Source organism: Benincasa hispida, chromosome 6 (assembly GCF_009727055.1).
Source record: "Benincasa hispida cultivar B227 chromosome 6, ASM972705v1, whole genome shotgun sequence".
In the NCBI taxonomy this organism is placed as follows: Eukaryota; Viridiplantae; Streptophyta; class Magnoliopsida; order Cucurbitales; family Cucurbitaceae; genus Benincasa; species Benincasa hispida.
This window is the reverse complement of record NC_052354.1, coordinates 19,404,481-19,426,551: the sequence shown is the minus strand read 5'-3', so window position 1 is coordinate 19,426,551 and position 22,071 is coordinate 19,404,481.

Sequence of the window (22,071 nt, the reverse complement as noted above, 5' to 3'; positions counted from 1 at the left end):
TGGAGGAGGCCGGGCGGACGCAGGGGTGGGTGGGAAAGGGGTGATGGGATACTATTTGTGGTAATTCTGAAACTCTTTCCAAATCAGCATCCCTATATATGTGTTACTTGCTTTCTTTATAGCGCTTTATTTACTGCTTTCTAAATTCGTTATTAGAATTAGCCTTTAATGCTTTTTGTATTTTCCTGCAATTTAATTCATTGTGTTTTTTCCATGTCATGTTAATTCATTTAATCGTATGCATTAGGTAGCAATGTTTTTTAAAATTTTTTGATGAGAATGGATCTGGTATCGACTAAAATGTATATTTGGTTACCACCTACGAGAAAAGATACTTTGTTGGAGTTGTGTGGTGTATTATAAATATATAAATAAAATTTAGGTGATCTTCAAGAAGATAATATATATGGGTGATGATGGGATGTGACTAGTCATGATATAGTTTAGTCCATTATCACCAAAAATGGCATTTGCGCTGAGGGTTGTTTGCTGCCTGCGTTAATCGACTATCTATTCTAGCCCATCACTCATTTTACCTAAAGTGTAGGATATGTTAGAACCAGCATTAATAGTTTATAGTCAACTTCAACCCTCGCAAGCCCATGGTTCAGACCTACGTCGGCGCGCCTACGCTATTACTAGAATATGAGGACGGTTGAAAAAAAAAAAAAATGTATTTGCGTTAATGGAAGTGCGGTGTAATTTTTAATCGTGCACCCGTCTGAATTAAATTCAAAAGATAACTGCAATTCATTATTTTTATAGGTTTATCTAAATTCTTTGATTCTTTGTACAGGCAAAAATTTTTGTATTGCGATATTCGTAATTACTTGTATACTTGGTTAATTTTTAATAGAACTGAGTAGAAATTCTCTCTATATGCGTGTGCCTCTTCATTATCATTCTTTGTCAACTCTGCGATATTCTTGATATTTCCTTTTACGTTATTCATTGCACTGCCATGATGTATAATATGCATACACTTAGTAACATTTCCCACACTTCGTATTTTCTGACTAATACTTAGTTAATTCATAGCTTAGCAATGGTTTACCTTTTATCTTTCAAAATTCTGCTCAAACCTTCTTTTTGAAATTTTGTCCAAGTGTTTGCCTATTGTGTCCAAACAATACAATGAGAACCTTGCGCATCTCTAAATTTGGGGGTGGGAAGGTCTCAGCTGATCAGATCAAGTGATGCGATCATTAAGAAACGCGGTCATCATTTAAAAAAAAAAATCATATAAACTCCAATGTCAGTGCAAGGAAAACTCCAAAAAAAATCCCAACCTGATATGAGTTAAGTTGTGAAAGAAGCTTGCTCGTAGTTGGATATTCGCATGACACTCGTGGGAACAAGCCAAAACGAAGGTGGGTTTCAAAGAACAACACAACAAAAAGAGAAAAATACAAAAGAAAAATAAAAGAATGCAAGACACAACTCCTCTGAAAATCATGAGTTAAAGTTGAGATTGGCACACAACCGTACTTGGATGTTCGCATGACACCCATGGGAACAAGCCAAAAGGAAGAGTGTAACCATGATCAACAGTCTCTAATAAATGACGCAAAGTTTGACCATCGCATCCAGACACATCAAGTTGTTTTGACAAGAAGAGGTAAACATTCTTTTTAAAACTAGAAAATCATTTTTGAGCAGAAAATTGTAGTATAGAAGAATAAAGTAGGGCTTTGTTATGAATTTTCAAGGATAGAAAGAAAATTATGATGTTAATTAATGTGCCTAGATGGAGCATTCGGAGCAACCAATCGACACAAAATTTAAGATAGGAATTGTGTAATATTGCTTTAGTAGAGATATGCTTGAGGACAAGAATATATCTAGATTTTGGGGTGCGATAACTTATGAAAATACAAGTTATTTATACTGTCTTATTTAGATATTGCGGCCAAAAGAAAGGAAAGTTGCGTCAATTGTAGAGAAATTAGCTAAGAATTGCAAGAATTATAAATTGTCATCAATACATCCACTGATACCATTGCGATGGTAGAAAAGAATATTTCGTGTCTGTTTTATAGGAAATCATGTCACCGCATGCGTTCATGGCTCAAGATAATCTAAACAACGCATCTATGTCACATTGCACCAATCATTCAGAAATGAATAGACGATCAATGCAATGATGGTGCATGCGAGAATCGATCAAGAGCTAAGCGATCAATGCAATCTCAACCACATGCGGTAATCAAAATCAACACCGCATGCGGGCAAACGATCAAAGATGTAAAGAGCAACACAATTGCGGAGGATTCTGGTGCATGTACAGTTGACTTTGTGCATTTCTGAAGGGATTGATTGCGTAACAGAAGAAATATTCACTCCACCATTTCCAGAGCTGCCATAACAATAAAGTGGGGATCACAAGTCAGAGAGTCAAAGCTGAGCCTATAAATAGCTCGAGCCATTCCACTGAGAAGATATACTTGATACGGGGATATTTTGATATTTGTATATTGATAGAGAGACTGGTCTGAAGAGCTTGATCGGAGAAGATTCAGGAAGATTTAAGAGACAAGGCCGAGAGGTGAGTCTCAGGGCAAATCCTTTCAGTCCCCACCATTGAAGCTTTGTACCAAGGTCACTTCTACTAGACGAGCAAGCCCGAGAGGGCAGCTCTTTGCTTCATCCATTTCATATGCGGCAAGCAAATCCATCGCCTATATCTGTGTCAAGACTTTGGCACTCTTCTGTATTTGTTTCTATCTCTTTATCATCAACTGTATTCGTCTTCTTAGTCTATCATTCACACCATGTATCAGATGCTAAATATTAGTATTGAATGTCATGATCATTTCCATCTCCATCTTTCTGTCTATTTCCGTTCATCCGTAATTCGCTTTGTCCACGATGTTTTCTTAATCCGTTGGTAATTAGCATGAATCTAACAAGTAAATTAATCTGTGTTAAGGAAATAAATATGTTTAGCTAAAGCATGCTAGACGACATCTTCACCTGTGAGAGCAGAAGTGAAGATGCCATTCCCCTGTCGAGAGAAGGTTGGAAGAATGCGTTAACTAAAGCAAGAAGTACTTCCAGAGGTTGAAGCAACCTTGCGTTCATTACATTCATCCCTGTTTCAACATAGAGATGTGGGAACACGGTTGACTATCGAGAGGTGTACTCCAAGGGAAAGTGGAACTTTCGTTATGTTTTAAAGCAATGATTAACTTGCGATGTTTATACTAGTTATCTCTATTTCTATTTCATACATAAAGACTTGCCACCGCATAACACGACCATTTGTATAAACTTCACAGTCAGTCTCAATCTCAGTATCATGTATCAGTATCCTATATCTTGTATCATAATAGCTTAGGTTTACTTTTATTGCACTTTATTTTATTACCCAACTCTTTACTGCACAATTTTACTTTACCGCAACTTTAAATACCTGTATAAACACAACTTTTATTAATTGAAAAACCCCCGGTCGCATATATCACGAACGTAATGCATTAACTAAGCAATCCCTGTGTTCGACCTCGGATCACTCCGAGAAACTTGCGTTGGAATTATACTTGGTTTTAGTGCAAGGAAACTGGTGACAATGCATAGCATACTACAAGCAATCCATTAATAACGCACACATCTAGAAGTAGTATCGCATAAAGTCTGAATAAGCATAACACATCATCCACATTCCATTTCCATTCCAAGTTAACAAGTTTATGGCAACATGAGCTTGCATGATTCACATTCATCATTATCCATATTTTTCCACATGCTTATTTTAAGACCACCAAATTTTGCGTACCAAGTGTCTGGAGCTTGCATGATTCACATTCATCATTATCCATATTTTTCCACATGCTTATTTCCAAGATCAGCAAATTCTACGTACCAACTTTACAGAGAAAATCCGGGAGAACGACGATACAAGGCTGAAAGGTGAGTGTTCGAGCAAGAAATTCTTCCCATTCCCGAAGCAGAAGCTCCGTGCAAGAGGTCACTTCGATCTCGAAAGCAAACCTGAGAGGGAAGCTTTCCACTCCACTTCATCCACATGCCGGCAAGAATTACGTCTCCAATCGGGATCTGTGTCAAGACATTGACACTCTTTCCGTATTTGTTTCTATTCTTTCATTCATCTACTGTGTTCATCTTCTTTAATCTTTCATTCACATATCAAGTATCAAACGCTGATCTTTAGATTTAAGTATCCTTATCGACATCATTATCATCTCTCTATTCTTTTCCACACACTTATCATCCATTTTCTCCATCATGTGTTCTTAATCGCTTGGGTAAAGGAGAAGGATTAAGGAAGTGAGTTAATCCTTGTTAAGGTAATTGACTAAGTTTAGTTAAAGCATGCTCTATGGCATCTTCACTGTGAGAGCAGAAGTGAAGATGTTATTCCGCCTATCGAGAGAAGGTTCGAAGAATGCATTAACTAAAGCGAGAAGTGTTTCCATAGATGGAAACAACCTTGCATTCATTACATTCATCTTTGTTTCACCATAGACATATGGGAACGTGGCCGATCACTGAAAGGTGTACGCCAAGGGAAAGCAGAACCTTAGTTGTGTCCTTAATAGGATTAATGAACTTGCGATGTCCTTGCCATCAACTCATTCTTTTTCTGATTCATTCACAAGACTTGCCACCACATTCATTAGATTCTTTTGTACAACTTCACAGCTAGTCCTCACCCTGTATCATTAGTAGTTTAGACATTTATTCTATCAATGCAATTTACTTTAACGAATTTTACTTTCATCGCAATTTACATTTTCTGCTCAAACCAAATTCTTTATTCTTTATGATAACCGATCACATTTACCACATTAGTATCGCATCTAAACAACAACAATCCCCGTGTTCGACCTTATGTCATTTTGAGAAACTTGCGTTAGAATTATACTTGGTTCTAGCGTAAGGAAACTTGTGACACGCACTACATCATCGCATACTACGAAGCATATTATCATCAATGCATACACTTAGAATGTAGTATCGCAAAATATATTTATCAGAAAGCACTTGAGCGCATTGAGCATCATCATATTCATTCATAAATAATGAAAAAGATAAAGATAAAGATAGAAATACAAAATCTATTATTACAAGTTTTTTGCGTCGTTGCCAGGGACAAGAACTTGAATCATTCATGCATCAGTAGTGCATAAGCGATATACATAGAAAACATTAGATTTTCGTCATAAAGTTTATGGCACCATTGCCAAGGATTGGTAATGGTTTAGTTTTGAATATTCTTGTGGTATTTTGCAGGACAAATCTCTGTTGTACTGTCTGTTTATCGCAAAGAGCAGGCTGACGGTTTATGAGTACTAGGACTGATCCAGAATTCGAAGCCGACCAAGAGATCGAGCGTACCTTTTGTGCAAGAGCACACTAGAACCGAATTAGGCGAAGAAGAGTAAACATGGCTAAAAATGAGAGGCCCAAAGGGAATCAAGGGGCGAATCGGCTAGTGCAAGATCCTGTTTTTCTTACTGTCGATCGCAATATCCCTATGAGGAACTATGCGGCGCCGAATCTATATGAATTCTTGCTTGAAATTTCAAGACCAATGGTTGAGGAGAATGCACGGTTTGAAATAAAGCTGGTCATGCTTCAGATGATCCAAAACGCGGGGCAGTTTGGAGGTATGCAAGGTGAAGACCCACACGCCCATTTGACCAACTTAATGGAGATGTGCAATACTTTCTCCATTCCTGGTGTTACTCCTGAGGGAATTAGACTATACCTCTTCCCGTACACACTGAGGGATGAGGCAAATAGGTGGGCTCATTCGTTGGAGCCAAATGAAATTACTACATGGGATCAGTGGTAGAGCGATTCATGATGAAATTCTTCCCGCCAGCCATCAACACAAGAAGACGGGGTGGTGTGTTGAATTTCGAGCAAAAGGAAAATGAGACTCTAAGCACTGTTTGGGTGCGATTTAGAAGATTGGTAAAGAACTGTCCACATATCAGGATTCCCGATTGTGTTCTAATGGAGACCTTCTATAATGGCTTAGACCGATCAACGCAAGCTGTTGCTGATGCCTCAACAGCAGGAAGATTTATGGACAAGACCTACACTAAAGCCAAGGTCATCCTGGATCACATTTCGTGAAACACGAATGACTGGGTGGACGACGGGTATGGGGGAAAAGGCACCGAGAGAAGAAGAACAGAAAATGCCATTGTACCAGCCGATACAATGACAATATTGGCCATGCAAATGGCCGCAGTTACCTCTCTCCTCTAGATGATGGCAATCAATCAAGGTACCCTCTCTTAGGGTGCAGCACAACCCAATGTGCTGGCATAAATGGCAGCAATCAGCTATGCACAATACGGAGGGGGTCATGCTGCAGAAATATGCCCATTGAACCCGCAAGCAGTGTATGCCATTCAAAATAATCCTTACAGCAACATATATAATCCGGGTTGGTCGAATCACCTTCACTTCAGTTGGGGAGTTAACAATGACCAAGAAGCCCAGAGGAATTCGCAGAACAACTCCGGGAATCGAGGAAAGCCTCCAGCTTTTCACCAGGGTTTAAATCAGAGTCACCAACGACAATCGCACAACCAACCTTCCATATCAAACACCTCTGCAAATTCATCATCTTTGGAAGCTCAGCTGAAGCAATACATTGAGAAAAATGATGCAGTTATGCAGTCGCAGGCGTCTTCGATACGAAATTTGGAGGTCCAAGAAGGGCAATTGGCAGCCGAGCTTCGTAATAGGACACCGGGAACGCTGCCAAATAATTTGAAACACCAGGATCTCATGGGAAGGAACAATGTCAGTAGTGACATTGTGCAGGCATGTCTGACCACCTGCAGGGATGCAGATTGCGATAATCTTGAAGAACTTTTTCTCAATCGGCATCCCTAACATCTATCTTTAATCGTTTGCTCTATCGCTCTCCTCTACTGTTTTCCTTATAGTGTTATTTACTGCTTTGTTGAATTAGTCTTTACTGCTTTTTGAATTTAATTCTACTTTAATTCAAGTTGCGTTAATTCCATGGTTAGTTCAATTTATTTACATTCCTGTCTTAGCATTGCGTTGAACCTAATTGCTATGAATGATTATTAAGAAGAAAATGAACACCGCAAAGGCTTATCAACTTGGTTTTGGGGATAGGCGTTGCATTGTTGATGAAAAAAATAATAAATAAATAAAATAAAATAACATCTGGTATGCATTGCGATGATGGGTGTATCTTGCGCTGATAAGATACACTTTCTGCCCATTTTCCTGATATGCATTACGTTGACGGATAAGTTGCGTGGTGTGTACACTGTTCCCGTCCTCAGCAAAAATGCACTATGTCGAGGTAGTATTGTGCTGGTAGAAATACCATGCGCCCATCCTCTAGAAATGCATTGAGTTGATGGGTGTGTTACACTAATGCATGCGTTGCGCCCGTCCTCTGCAAATATGTGTTTCCAGTAATGGATGCATTGCATTAATCATTAACATTGCGCCCGTTCGAATAAAACAAAAAGACAAAATCTTCACTGAGAGAGTAGTCGAATCGTTTAAGCTTCCAAGGGAATTATGACTTAGCAGATGAAAGGACGTCTACTAATTCATAAATAGGAGGAGCGCGACGATAAGCTTTTTGAGACTCTCGAAGCCTGCCACGTAGAGATCGCGTTGGGCTCATCAAGGCCCAACCGATAAATCTCACCCTCCTTCAACTGAGAAAGCTTATTTGAGTCTCTCATGAAAGAAACCCTAAGAATTCCTCTTCATACCAGACCTTTCGATTTCCTTCCTAAGTCCTAAGAAATTTCCAACTCTTTCACTCAACTGAAACCATGGTCGGACAATCTTCACACTCATCTTCACTACCATCATCACCTTCCCAAGCCCCGTCACTGCACGTTAGGCAACATTCTAGCCACTAGCCACCGCCTTGCCGCCCAACCAAAGCCTGCCCAAAGAATCACCGAGAAACCTAGGCAAAAACCCTCTGTAGCTAAACCACTCACAATCCGAGAGGGGCCGAGCATGGACGCGGTATGCGATGCATGTTCCTAAGATATGCGTTGATAGTCATGCATTGATGGTCATGCGTTGGAATGAAAAATGCGTTAATAAATATATGCAATGACCATGCATCCCACCACAAGTTTTCGTGCGTTCATGCCAAGTATAACATGGATGCAAGTTTCTCGGGTAATCCGAGTTCGAACACAGGGACTTGTATCTATATGTTTGCGGTGATTGTGCATGTGGCGGTTGAATAAAAGAATGGAGGGGATGTTGTTAAGTTAATCCTACTCCTACTCCTATCTAACAGACAATGCAATGAGAATTATGCATGAAAAGTAGCGATGCGACAAACCTTGACATGAAATAAATGAATGGGAAAATGGATAAAATGTTGAGATGTTTTCATTGCAAAACATAAGAGTGACTGCAAGGGAACCTTAGTCAACGCAAACTAATGCGATCATGTAACACTCATACAATAGTAAACCACCTCTCGGTGCGAATGCTAAGGCTTCTAATGCTAGAACGCATGCGATGTATGTGCAGAGGTGTCTATAGGCCCACACATAAGCCTCTAATTCTTGTCTATGCGATGATATCAAAACAAGGCAACCACATATCATCATTCCTATTCCTAGGGTGCATGCAATGCAGTGTTGACAAATAGAGCTTATCTCTAAGTCCCTATCTCTTGATTATGCTGATCTAATCTCACTCTCTCGAGTCTAGATTCTAACCTAGCTCTCTCGAGTCATTAGGTTCTTTCTTTAGACTCTCTCTAGGGTAGCTCTAAAGGGGTGTTGGGCACAACATTAGACAAGAAAAACGCATGAACTTGGTTGACGCAAGATTTTTACTATCCCTAGTGAACAACACATACCTTACTTAATGCGTCCAACCACTTACCCTCCCGGTCAGTTGATTGTTGCTAACTTCACTCATAGACAAGTAATGCGTTAGCCTATAGACAGGCATTGCAGCAGCTTCACACTAAGCAAATAAGGTTACTCACACACTCGCGCAATGCACACCTCTCAGTGGGTTGCTACATGCTTCATATCCCTAATCCACATGACTAAGTATGTAATACCCAAGCAATCCCACTGTATTGCAATGAAAGTAAAGATGCTAAGCAAGAAGATGGAGATGGAGTTGAAGGAAATAAAGAAATGCATTGAAAAACACATTGTATTAATTTCTTAATTCAAAATGTCATCCAATAAAATATAGGAAAAGAAAGGAAAAAGAAATGACCGGATTTGCTTCCAATGGATGTCCATCAAGGCTGTCGGTGGTGCCATGGATGGGCAGAAGACTCTCTTGAGATCTAACTTTGGTCAAAGGCTCCGGTCGTCACTCGGAATGGATGAAGGAGGTGAAGAACTCTCAGGCGTCTTTTTATGTGTTTGTCTAGATCGCAAGGATCCAACATAAGCGAACCTTAGGCGAAAACCTTGGATTCAACCTTGGGTGAAATCCCTGGATAAAATGAATTTCAGCTCATCGGCTTCTATTTATAGAGCTTGGGTCGCCGACAACATTAATTGAACTGCTCTGAGTCTGACGTTCGGCGTATTAGTCCTCTTCTGAACCTCTACTACTAACGGCATGGTAGGTGAAATGTCAACATCGGATTTGGATTTTCTCGAGGTAGATGCGTTCATTCCACCTACCTTGTGTTGATCCCATTAGAATGTGTTGTCGCGTAGCCACAATCATTCAATGGCTGCATTCGCTTAACACCACAACTCTACATGATGACCGCAATCGCTTGACGAGCGAAACTCCCATGCGATGGACGCATACGGCTGATTACCGCAACATCCATGCATTTGCCTTGTGATGAAGTGTTTCTCAACATCCATGCACTTGCATTGGCTACAAAATAGAACATTGAATGCATACTTAACACAAGCCTACCAGAAGTTGAGATTCGACATGCTGATCGATGCAAGCTCATATTCTTGTGAATTCCTATCATGATTGATACATATTCTGCCTAACGACCTTTATAATTCTAAGAAAAGGCCTAAGATATCATGCATTTTTGCATGTCATCACCGCCCAGCCCAAGCCTACCCAAAGAATCACCGGGAAACCTCGACGAAAACCCTCTGTAGCCAAACCACTCATAATTCGAGAGGGGCCGAGCATGCAGAGTGCCTTGCCACCAAACCTGAGGTGGAGCTCCCAGTACCTTCATCAGAAAGTGAACTAAAAAGAAGAGACGACAAAGAGGTATTTGGCAACATTTTAAGCAATATAGAAAGAGAGGGGAGGGCTACCAGAAGTTGGAGTTGTAAATCAGCCCCTGCCTTCAGAGGAAGAAATGGCAGAAGCTTCACGGAGAAGGGTCCTGGCCGTTGCAGATCCTAAGGAAACTGTTCCAACCGACTCCAATGAGGGACCCATCAGGGCCGTTTTGGAGGAGGTATGAGCGAAGAAGCAGTCGGAGACGGCTGAAGGGAAGAAGAAGAGAAAAAGCAAAGAAAAATGGGTAGAAGAAGATGAAGCTGCCCGGCCGAAGAAGGAAAAGAAAGAGAAGAAGACGAGTGAGTAGAGACAGCGCAGGTGAAAAGAGAAGCCTGAAGAAGGAAGAGGGCGGAAAGCCCAAATTTTGATGGAGAATCAACCACCGCAAGGGTGGAAGAGGGGGTATCAATGCAAGCCCAAGCATTAGCGCAACCTCATGTCTCATCAACACATATAAGAATTGTTGTGACTGAAGATAGAAAAGATCCAGACATTACCCCTCTGATGCGACTTCGCAAGGAGAATGCACTGCAAGGGTCAATAAGTGTCGTATTATTTTTGCAATGCATAGCAGAAGAAAAGGAGAGAAGAAAAGGAGAAAAAGAGGAGAAACAAGAAAAGATGTCAAGAGCGCACCAAATCATCGCAAAAGGTGATTTAGCATGAAAACTGCATGATGAGGAAGTGCGCCGTGACAATGCAATAACGGCAGAAGAAGAAAAAAGAAGGCTCGAGGATGAAAAACGCATATTGCTTGCCTCAGAGTAGTTTGAGAAAGAGATGAGAGAAGAAGAAGAAGAAGAAGAAAATAAGAAGAAGGAAGAGAAGGGAAAATGGCGCAAAGCCAATGTGCATCGCGTCAGAGAAAACAAGAGAAAAGAACTGGTGGAATGGAAAAGGGAACAAGAAGAGCAACGCAAGGAGAGGGAATGCAAACAAAGACAAAAGTCCCGCCTTGCGTCTACTCAAGATAAAGGCAAAGCGAAAGTTGAGAGTAGCGAGCTTGCGTCGATAAGAAGGCGCTCATCAACAAAGAAAGAGAATGATGATATGATGATGGAAATGGGATTCTTCCCTGTGTCAACGCCACTATTGGATTTGATCACAAGTGTAATGTTGGAGCATGGGTGGGAGACTTTCTGCCAATGCCCATCCATCATTATTCCTACAGTAGTAAGGGCCTTTTATCATGGCCGGCTCCTTGACACCAAAGATGCGGTGGTCATAGAAGGAAGGGTAGTGCCATTCAACGCAAGGGACATCAATGAACTGTATAAGATGAAGAACATCCCGGAAGCACCGATAATAAGATAATTGATGACTTTGAAGAAGTACACATGGAGGATGCACTAAAAGTATTAATGCAATTGAGCACCCAGTGGTTGGTATCTTTAACAGGCATTAAGACCCTTGCCTCCAGCAAGCTGCTCCCAGAGGGGCGACTTTGGGTATACTTGGTGAAACGATGACTCATCCCAATATCGCATGATAAAACAATTTCAAGGGATCGAGTGATGGTCGCATACTGCATCGTGCGAGGCATTCCGATTGATGTAGATCAGTTGATTGCGAAGCAGATTCAAGGCTTTGTTGGCCATGTGAGAGGCCAATACTTCTTTCCATGGACGATTTTGAGCCTATGCCTTTATGTTGGCGTAGGCATTGACGAAGAAGCCATGACTGAAGTCCACAGCCTCATTCATACGAAGATCCTGAGAATGCTTCTTAAGGATTCCCCACACTACCCCGAGCTTCCACCCAAAAGGCCCCTCATAGATTTGAATGCGCCACAACAACCCATGCCAAAGAAGCAGCACAAAAATGATAAGGGGAAGGAAAAAGTCCAAGAAAAATCACCGCAAGAGAAAAACCAAATACCTTTGGACCCCTTACCTTTAATCATTTGCCCACCGAGCCCTCCAATTGAGCCTCTTTCCCCTCTTCTTGAACACTTCACCAATCTCCTTCTTGCTTCTGATTCAACCACCGCATCCCCAGCAGCATCTCCCCAACATCCATCCCCACCTCACTTTTCACCTCCATCGCTGTATGTTGGCGACCCACACGGTTTGGGAGCAGGCCCTTCTGCCCAACCTCAAACTGATGCTGGTGAGACATCAACGGCGCATCCCACCATCGCAACCCATACTGCTGACTTAGCATAAATGTGGTCCCTCTTCTCTCACCAACTTAACTTCTTCGGCTAAGTAATAACAGAGTTGTAGGAGAGCAACGCAGTAACACAATGGTGCAGCAGGCGATGATTAATATTCAACACAATGTTTCTACAATCCGTGTGAATCAGAGACAGATGACAGAGCGCAACCATGAATCATTGGTTTACTTGAATAACTAAATAAAATAGATAGACCCCTCTCTTCGTCTTAGGTCGACGGATCTTCTCCATTGAAAGATTCCCTATATGGATTAAATGCGTTCATTATTATCATAAAAAAAATAATAATAATAAAAACACCAATGCCAGCGCAAGGGAAAATCCCAACCTGATAAGAGTTAAGTCGTGAAAGGAACCTGATCGTAGTTGAATGTTGGCATGACACCCATGGGAGCAAGTAAAAAAGAAGGTAGGTTCCCCGGATCGACGCAATATGAAAAAAAAAAGAAAAAGAAAATAAGGATAAAAAAGACAACTCCTCTGACCAGCAAAAGTAAAACTGGGCTGAGGATCAAGAGTTGAAGTTGAGATTGGCACACAACCAAAGTTGGATGCTCACATGACACCCATGGGAGCAAGCAAAAGTAACCATGATCAACAGTCTCTAATAAAATGACGCAAACCAGGCGACCACATAAAGACGCACTTTGTTGTTTTTGTAAGAAAAGGTAAAACACTCTTCTCAAAACTAGAAGGGGACTTTGGGTAGAGGTTTGTTGTAGATAAGAATAAAATAGAGTATGTGATGTTGAGTAATTTTGTAGAGGTGGAGCATTCAGAGTAGCCGATCGACGCAAATTTAGGATGAGAGTTGAGCAAAATTGCCTTAGTCGAATATATGTTTGAGGACAAGTATATATCTAAATTTGGGGGTGTGATAACTTGTAGAAATACAAGTTATTTATGTTGTTTAATTTAGATTATGCGGCAAAAAGAAGGAAAAGTTGCATCAATAGTATAAGAATTGGTTGAGAAATATGAAAATTATAAAGTGTCGTGAACACACCCACTAACCCCATTACGATGGCGAAATGGAATTTCCAAGTCTTTGTTTTGCAGGAAATAGGTCACTGCATGCATTAATTACTTGAGGACATAATATACAACGCATCTACATCGCATGCGCCAATCGATCAAGAACGAAGAAAGATCAACGCAATTGCAGCGCATGCGACGATCGATCATGGATTCAAGCGATCAATGCATTTCCATCGCATGCAGTAAGCAAAACAACTACACCGCATGCGGCAATCGATTGAAGATGTGAAGAGCAATGCATTCGAGGGCGATTCTGACATGTGTACAACTTTTCTGTTGTACGATTCTGACAAATTGATCATGGAGCAGAGAGGACTTTTCCATTACGCCATGGCAAGAATTATCAGAATTACAAAGTGGGACCACTAATACAGAGAGCCAAGGTCTTATCTATAAATAGCTTCCTTGAATTCATTGAAAAAGAGACTGGTCTGAAGAGACTTTACAGAGAAAATCCGGGAGAACGACGAGACAAGGCTGAAAGGTGAGTCTCCGAGCAAGAAATTCTTCCCAGCAAGAGGTCACTTCGATCTAGAAAGCTAGCCTGAGAGGGAACTTTCCACTCCACTTCATCCACACGCCAGCAAGCACAACGTCTCCGATCGGGATCTGTGTCAAGACATTAACACTCTTTCCGTATTTTTTTCTATTCTTTCATTCATCTACTGTGTTCATCTTCTTTAATCTTTCATTCATAAATCATGTATCAAATGCTGATCTTTAGATTTAAATATCATTATCGTCATCATTATCATCTCTCTATTCTTTTCCACACACTTATCATCCATTTTCTCCATCATGTGTTCTTAATCTCCTAGGTAGATAGGAAGGATTAATTAAGTGAGTTAATCCTTGTTAGATAATCGACTAAGTTTAGCTAAAGTATGCTCGACGGCATCTTCACCTGTGAGAGCAGAAGTGAAGATGTTATTTCGCTTATTGATAGAAGATTGGAACAGCCTTGCATTCATTATGTTCATCTCTGTTTCACTATAGACATATGAGAACGCGACCGATCACTAAAAGGTGTATGACAAGGGAAAGCGGAACCTTAGTTGCATCCTTAACAAGATTAATGAACTTGCGATGTCCTTGCCCTCAACTCATTCTTTTTCTGATTCATTCACAAGACTTGCCACCACATTCATTAGATTCTTTTGTACAACTTCACAGCCAGTCCTCACCGTGTATCATTAGTAGTTTAGACATTTATTTTATCAACACAATTTACTTTAACGAATTTTACTTTCATCGCAATTTACATTTTCTGCACAAACCAAATTCTTTATTCTTTATGATAACCGGTCGCATTTACCACATTAGTATCGCATCTAAACAACAAAAATCCCCGTGTTCGACCTCAGGTCATTCTGAGAAACATGCGTTGGAATTATACTTGGTTCCAGCGTAAGGAAACTTGGGACATGCACTACATCATCACATACTACGAAGTATATTATCATCAACGCATACACTTAGAACGTAGTATCACAAAATATATTTATCGCAAAGCACTTGAGTGCATAGAGCATCATCATATTCATTCATAAATAATGCAAAAGATAAAGATAAAGACAGAAATACAAAATTTATTATTACAAGTTTTTGGCGCCGTTGTCGAGGACAAGAACTTGAATCATTCATGCATCAGTAGTGCATAAGCGATATACATAGAAAAACATTAAATTTTCGTCATCATTATACTATTATGATTGGAACTAAATTTTGGTTTCTACTTTAAGGATCAATTCAAGATTTGTTTTAGACAAAGAAGAGAATAAATGTGCTTGATTGAGCTTAAATTCTGAGGTAAGTGTCTTTCTGTTGGGTTTTATGTCCCAAAACTCGTGGTTTGTAAATATTAGAACTTATTATGAGGATTCAATAAAGTTGTTGTTGAATATATTGTTTTTTAGAAATCCAATAAACCTAAGTCCATTGACTATTATATGAGTACTTGAACTTTATGTGGAGACATACAAGTGGATCAGGTTCGAGTAAATAGCCAAAATGATCTATAGTATATGAATAAGGTTGGGTACCTTATTCTAGTAACACTATTGGATGCGGGCTACTCTATAGTTGTTACAAAGTGTTGTAAAGTGCTACATACAAAGTGATCCTAATTCGTGCATGTTGAGACATGAGAAGTGGGAGTGTCTTGTTCAAATGAGTTTTGTGCAAGATCGGACACGAAACTTGTCACTCTTACTTTATAACGTTGTTTACTGTTTAAGACTGACAATTTCAAAATGATGACCTAGGTAACTTAACCTTAATCCTAAGCTAACTATGAACTCTTGTTTGTTCGGGATTATCCACTGATATGCAAACAGTGAGAGTAGACCAATTGCCTCTACTCAATAAGCTTACCATTTGGAGGATAAGACCAGATGAATAGCTGGGAACATAGGGTGCAAGAGGAAATTCACTCCTAATCGATTAAGGTTAGTAGAGAGGTTATTCCCTTCAAGTGCTGATTCAGGGTCTTGAACAAGAGGCCTCACCCTCTCATTGGCCTGAGAGGGATTCGATTTGTTGATTGGATCACAAATAAATTGTTCTTTAGGGGATCAATGGAACTTAAGGAACAAGATGTAATTATGGGGGTAAGACCGAGATTCAACCCAGCTGTTATTACGAGCAAACTGTGAAGGGTTAACTTACTAATCATGGTTATATCCAGTGGACATAATATATCTACAGTGAGGGGAGTTCAACTATGGGCTTTAGTTGAATCACCCATTAGTTAACGAAGGGGGTTAGATCAGTCTAATGAGTTTAGCCGATTAATCTCGGATCGTTGGAGCCCATGATCTGTAGGTCCGCAAGGTCCCCCTACTAGCTCGTAAATGGGTATGCTTTAGGGTAGCTTAAGAAATTAATTTGAAACGTTCAAATTAAATGGAACAAGATAATAAATATTTAAATACGATTTAAATGTATAAAGATGTTTATTGTGCAAAAATTAATTTAATATTTGATATTAAATTAATTATTTTTTTAAATTAATTTATCAAATTAATTTAAGAAAATCCATTTTTAAATTAAAATGATTTATAAGTCATTTTGAATTTTAAAAATAAAATAAAAAAATTCGTTTTGCATGGCACGTAATGGAAAAAGAGTTTTTTCTATTATCATCATCTTTATGCTCACACAAACCATGATCTTCTCTACCTTGATTCTCTAAGCATCAGTTGCAAACCATGCACTCCATCTCTTTGCATGTTCATCTTGGAATATTAAGAAGATTGGAGTTGTTGGAGAAAAAGATGGATATAGAATTTTGAGAGAAGAATCGTGGTGAAGAAGAAGCTGTCTTCTTCAACTTGCTGTGTGAGCTTCCCTTGTTTCTCCACATCTACAAGTTGTTCTTGATAACTTGTAGAAATAAAAGTTATTTATGCTGCCTTATTTAGATATTGCAGCCAAAAGAGAGAAAATATGCGTCGATTGTATGAAAATTAGCTAAAGAATACAATAATTATAAATCATTGCAATTACACCCACTAAGACCATTAAGATGGTAGAAAATAATATTTCAATTTTTTTTTTTTTTTTTGTAGGAAACCAAGTCACCACTTGCGATCAAGGCTCAGAGAGAAACTGAACAACACATCTCTATCGCATTGCGCCCGTCAAATAAACATTGAAGAGACAATCAACGCAATGACGACGCAATGCAATAGTCAATCCAGAGCTGAACTTCAACTGCATATGGTAATAAAAATAACACTGCATGCGAACACACGACCGAAAGATGCAAATGAGTAACGGAAATGCGGAGGATTATGACACGTGTACAACGAACCGTTGTGCATATTCGATGGACTGATTGCATAACAGAAGGAATATTTATTCCACCATTTTCGAAATTTCCATAACTATAAAGTGGGGACCACATGTCAGAGAGTCAAAGCCTTCAGCCTATAAATACCCTTAGAGAATTCACTAAAAAATATACTTGATATGGGGGATAATTGATACGAGGCGATTGAGAGAGAGCCGATTTGAGTGCTGATTGGAAGAAATCTGGGAAGAGAAGAGACAAGGCTGAGAGGTAAGTCTCAGTGCAATTCTGCCAAATCCCCACCGTAAAGCTCTATATTTAGATCCCTTCTATCGGTTGAGCAAGCCTGAGAGGGAAGTTCATCCTTCCAGTCACTCCATTGATATCGGCAAGCGATTCTCTATTCCAGATATGTGCCAAAACGTTGGCGCTTATTTGTAGTTGTTTCTAACTCTCATTCATAAAGTGTATTTCATTTTCTTATTCTCTTCATTCACAACCATGTATCAGACACTAAATAGTATTATTGAATGTCTTGATCACTTCCATTTCTACTTTTCTGTCTATTTCTGTTTCTCTATAAATCATTTTCTCCATGATGTTTTCTTAATCCCTTGGTGATTAATATGAATTAAACAAGTCCTTAATCTATGCTAAAGAAATAAAGATATTTAGCTAAAGCATGCTAGACGACATCTTCACCTGTGATAGCAGAAGTGAAGATGCCATTCTGATCTGTCGAGAGAAGTTAGAAGAATGCATTAACTAAAGCAAGAAGTACTTCCAGAGATGGAAGCAACCTTGCGTTCATTATGTTTGTCCCTGTTTCACCACAGAGATGTGGGAACACGGCTGATCACCGAGAGGTGTACGCATAGGGAAAAGCGGAATCGTACTTATGCCTTTAACGTAATTAAGGAACTTGCGATGTTTGTACTAATTATCTTTTCTCTTTCTGTTTCACACATAAGACTTGCCACCGCATAACACGATCTTTGTATAATCTTCACAGTCAGTCTCCACCTCCGTATCTTGTATCATGAAATTTGTATCCTGTATCATCATAGTTTAGGTTTATTTTATCGCACTTTACTTTCGCCGCAATTTACTTTATTATCGCATTTTATCGCTTACCTTTACTTTATTGCATTTTTAAATACTTGTACAAACAACCTTTTTATAAATTGAAAAACCCATGGTTTCATATATCACAAATATAACGCAATAACCTCACACAGTCCCTGTGTTCGACCTCGAATCACACCGAGAAACTTGCGGTGGAATTACACTTGGTTCCAACGCAAGGAAACTTGTGACAACACATAGTATACTACAAGATTCTCATAATTAACGCATATCCAGAAGTAGTATCGCACACAGATAATAAAGTCATCATTCATCCATGCGTTGTATGGCATAAGATAGAATACATTGTATCTCGCATCCTTGTGTGCATCATTGCCTACATTGTATATCTTATGCATAACAAGTTTATGGCGCCATTGCCGGGGAACTGGTAACGGGGACATGGACTTGAACCTTGCTTGAATCGTTGTATATCTTTTGCTGTTACATGTTTATGGCGCCGTTGCCGGGGATTGGTTAACAGTTATTGTTTAAGTGTGTTTATGGTATTTTGCACGACAGATCTTTTTGTATTAGCTGTTCAATGCAGAGAACAGTCTAACGGCTTATAAGCTCTGGCACCGAACCAGAATTTGTAGCTGACCCAGAGATCGATCGTACCTTTTGCGCATGGGCATGCCAGAATTGAGCAAGGCGAAAGAGAGCAGCTGATATGGCAGATAATAACGACAATGCGGTACTCGTAAGAAATCAAGGGGTGGTACGGCCAGTGCAGGACTCGGTCTTCCATGCCGCTAATCGCAATATTCCCATGAGGAACTACGCGGCACCCATCCTGTACGATTTTTCGCCTGGGATTTTGAGGCCTATAGTAGAGGAGAACACAAGGTTTGAAATAAAACTGGTCATGCTTCAAATGATTCAGAACGCAGGGAAATTTGGGGTTTTGCAAGGTGAAGACCTGCATGCCCACTTGACCAGTTTTGGTGAAATGTGCGGAAACTTCTCACTACCTGGCATTACCCTTGAGGGTATTAGACTTTATCTGTTCCCTTACACCTTAAGGGACGAAGCCAAGAGGTGGGCTCACTCACTGGAGCTAAACGAGATTACATCATGGGATCAGCTGGTTGAGCGATTTATGAAGAAGTTCTTCCCACCAGCCGTCAACGCAAGGCGATGAAAGGATGCGCTAAACTTTGAGAAAATGGACAATGAGACTCTGAGCACCATCTGGGTACGATTTTGAAGATTGGTGAAAAACTGGCCGCATATCGGGATACCTGATTGCATCTTGATGGAGACATTTTACAATGGCTTGAACAGATCGATGCAGGCTATTGCTGATGCCTCCGCGGCAAGAGGTTTTATGGACAAGATGTATACAGAGGCCAAGGTCATCCTTGACCGCATATAACAGAACATGGATGACTGGATTGACAATGGTTATGAAGGCAGAGGCTCTGAAAGAAGAAAGAACGACACTGCCATTGTCCTTGCGGAGACAATGACGACTTTGGCCGCATAGATGGCTGCAGTGACCTCAATCCTCCAATCGATGGTAATCAATCAAGGGGGGCCAAGCAACCATCAAATTGGCAGTCAAGGAAATCCTCTTTTTCACCATAACTCGAATCAAGGGCAACCAAGGCAATCGCATAGTCAGCAACATTCATCTTCAAACACCTCTGAAAGCTCATTGGAGGACTTGCTAAAACAATATATGGACAAAAATGACGCAGTGATGCAGGCGCAGGCATCTTCAATTCGAAACTTAGAGATCCCAGTGGGCCAGCTGGCATCTGAGCTGAGAAATAGAACACCAGGTATGTTGTCCAGCAACTCTGAAGCCCCAGGATCTAATTGAAAGGAGAAATGTCCCTAGGACATTCGGCAGGCAAGTTGGACCGCCTGCAGAGGTGTGCATTGCACTCATTCAAGGCAACGCATCTTCCGGTCCATATCTCACATATATAGTTAAATGTTTTCTTTAATTCATGTCTTTATGAATTTCTAAATTCTATCATTTATTGCTTCGATTAATTTGTTCCATGATTTTATGAATTTAAGACTCATTAAATTTTCTTGCATTGATTTCTGTACTGTTTTTAATTCCTTTTCCTTTTCTGTATTTAATGCATTATTCTTTAATTGGTGAATGATTGCTTGATGAGAAGAAATTAATTACCGCAAGTAATAGCACTTGCGTTGATGAAAAAAAAATATAGATATATAAATAATAATATTTAATAAAATAAAAAAATCAACATCCAGTATGCATGGTGATAAAGGACGCATCTTGAACCAACAAGATACGCTTTGTGTTCATCCAATTCAATTGCATTGAGCTGAGGGGTGTGTTGTGCGTGTGTGTGACCTTTGCCCGTCCTTAGCCAAATGCACTGTGTTGAGGTAGTGTTGCGCTGGTAGCAATACCGTGCACCTGATCCTCTAGAAATGTGTTTAGTTAAGGGGTGTGTTGTAGGGATGCATGCGTTGTTGCCCATCCTCTGCAAAGATGCACTTGTGTTGGTGAGCATATGGCGTTAATCTTTTCCATACGTCCATTCGATTAAAATATTAAAGATAATTCTTTTTGCAAAATTGAGAAGTCCAATCGTTCCATATTCCAATGAAATGATGAAGTCTGCAGGCGAAAGGATGTTTTTCTGACATTCCATAAATGAGGGAAATTCAAATGACGGGCCTTTTGATTGTCTCGAGGCCTACCGCTGCGAAAATCGTGTTGGGCCCACTAAGGCCCAACCTATAAATAGGAAATTCCCCCGTCTGTGAAATCTTTACCTCTTTTTGTAATTTGAAAAACCCTAGCACCATTGCATTCAGAGCTTTCTTCTTCCCTTAAACCCTAGCGACCTTTGCAGTTCCTTTCACCTTAGCATCCATGGCCGACCAAGCTTCCCAACCCTCTGCTTCACCCTCAACCCCTTCCACCTACCAAATCTCCATGCGAGAGGTAGCATTCCTTGTTGCCAGTTACCGTCTCGCTGTCCAACCCCACACTATCCCAGAATCACCGGTAGACCCTGGAGAAACCCTTTAGCCATCTGGCCTCCTCAGTTCAAGAAAGGGCAAAGCACTGAAAGCACCCCACTCCCAACTCTAGCTGTCTCAACTGAAAGTGAAAGTAAGAGACGCGATGACAAGGAAATATTTGGAAATATTCTGAGCAACTTAGAGGAAGAAGGAGGTCTACCTGAGGTAGAGGTTGTAAACCAACCACTGTCTATAGAGGAGGTGACGGTGGCGGCGACTGAGGAAGTGGCAGTAGTAGAGGAAGTGGTAGTAATAGAGGAAGTGGTGGAAGAAGAGGCAAGAAGAAGCACTCTGGCTTTAGAAACTCCTGAGGAAACTACGCATGTGGAATCCTATGAAGAACCCATCAGAGTTGTATTGGAAAAGGTTGTGGCAGAGAAGCAACAAGAGGTTGAAGAGGAAAAAGAAGAAAAAGTAGAAGAAGGAAAAGAAGGTTGGAGAAGGTGAGCCATCCCATCATTGTAGAGAGAAGAAGAATAAAGAAAAGAAGGAGGATGAAGAAGATGAGAAGGCCAAACTAAGGAAGAAGAAAGAGAAGAAAGAAAGGAAAGAGCACCGACGTGAGGAAAAATGCCTGAAAAAAGAAGAAGAAAAGAGGAGGTCTGCGAGCCCAACGAAGGATGGAGAATCAACCTCTGTAAGGGAGGATAGGGGGGAAACAGTGTAATTAATGGAACCGGCA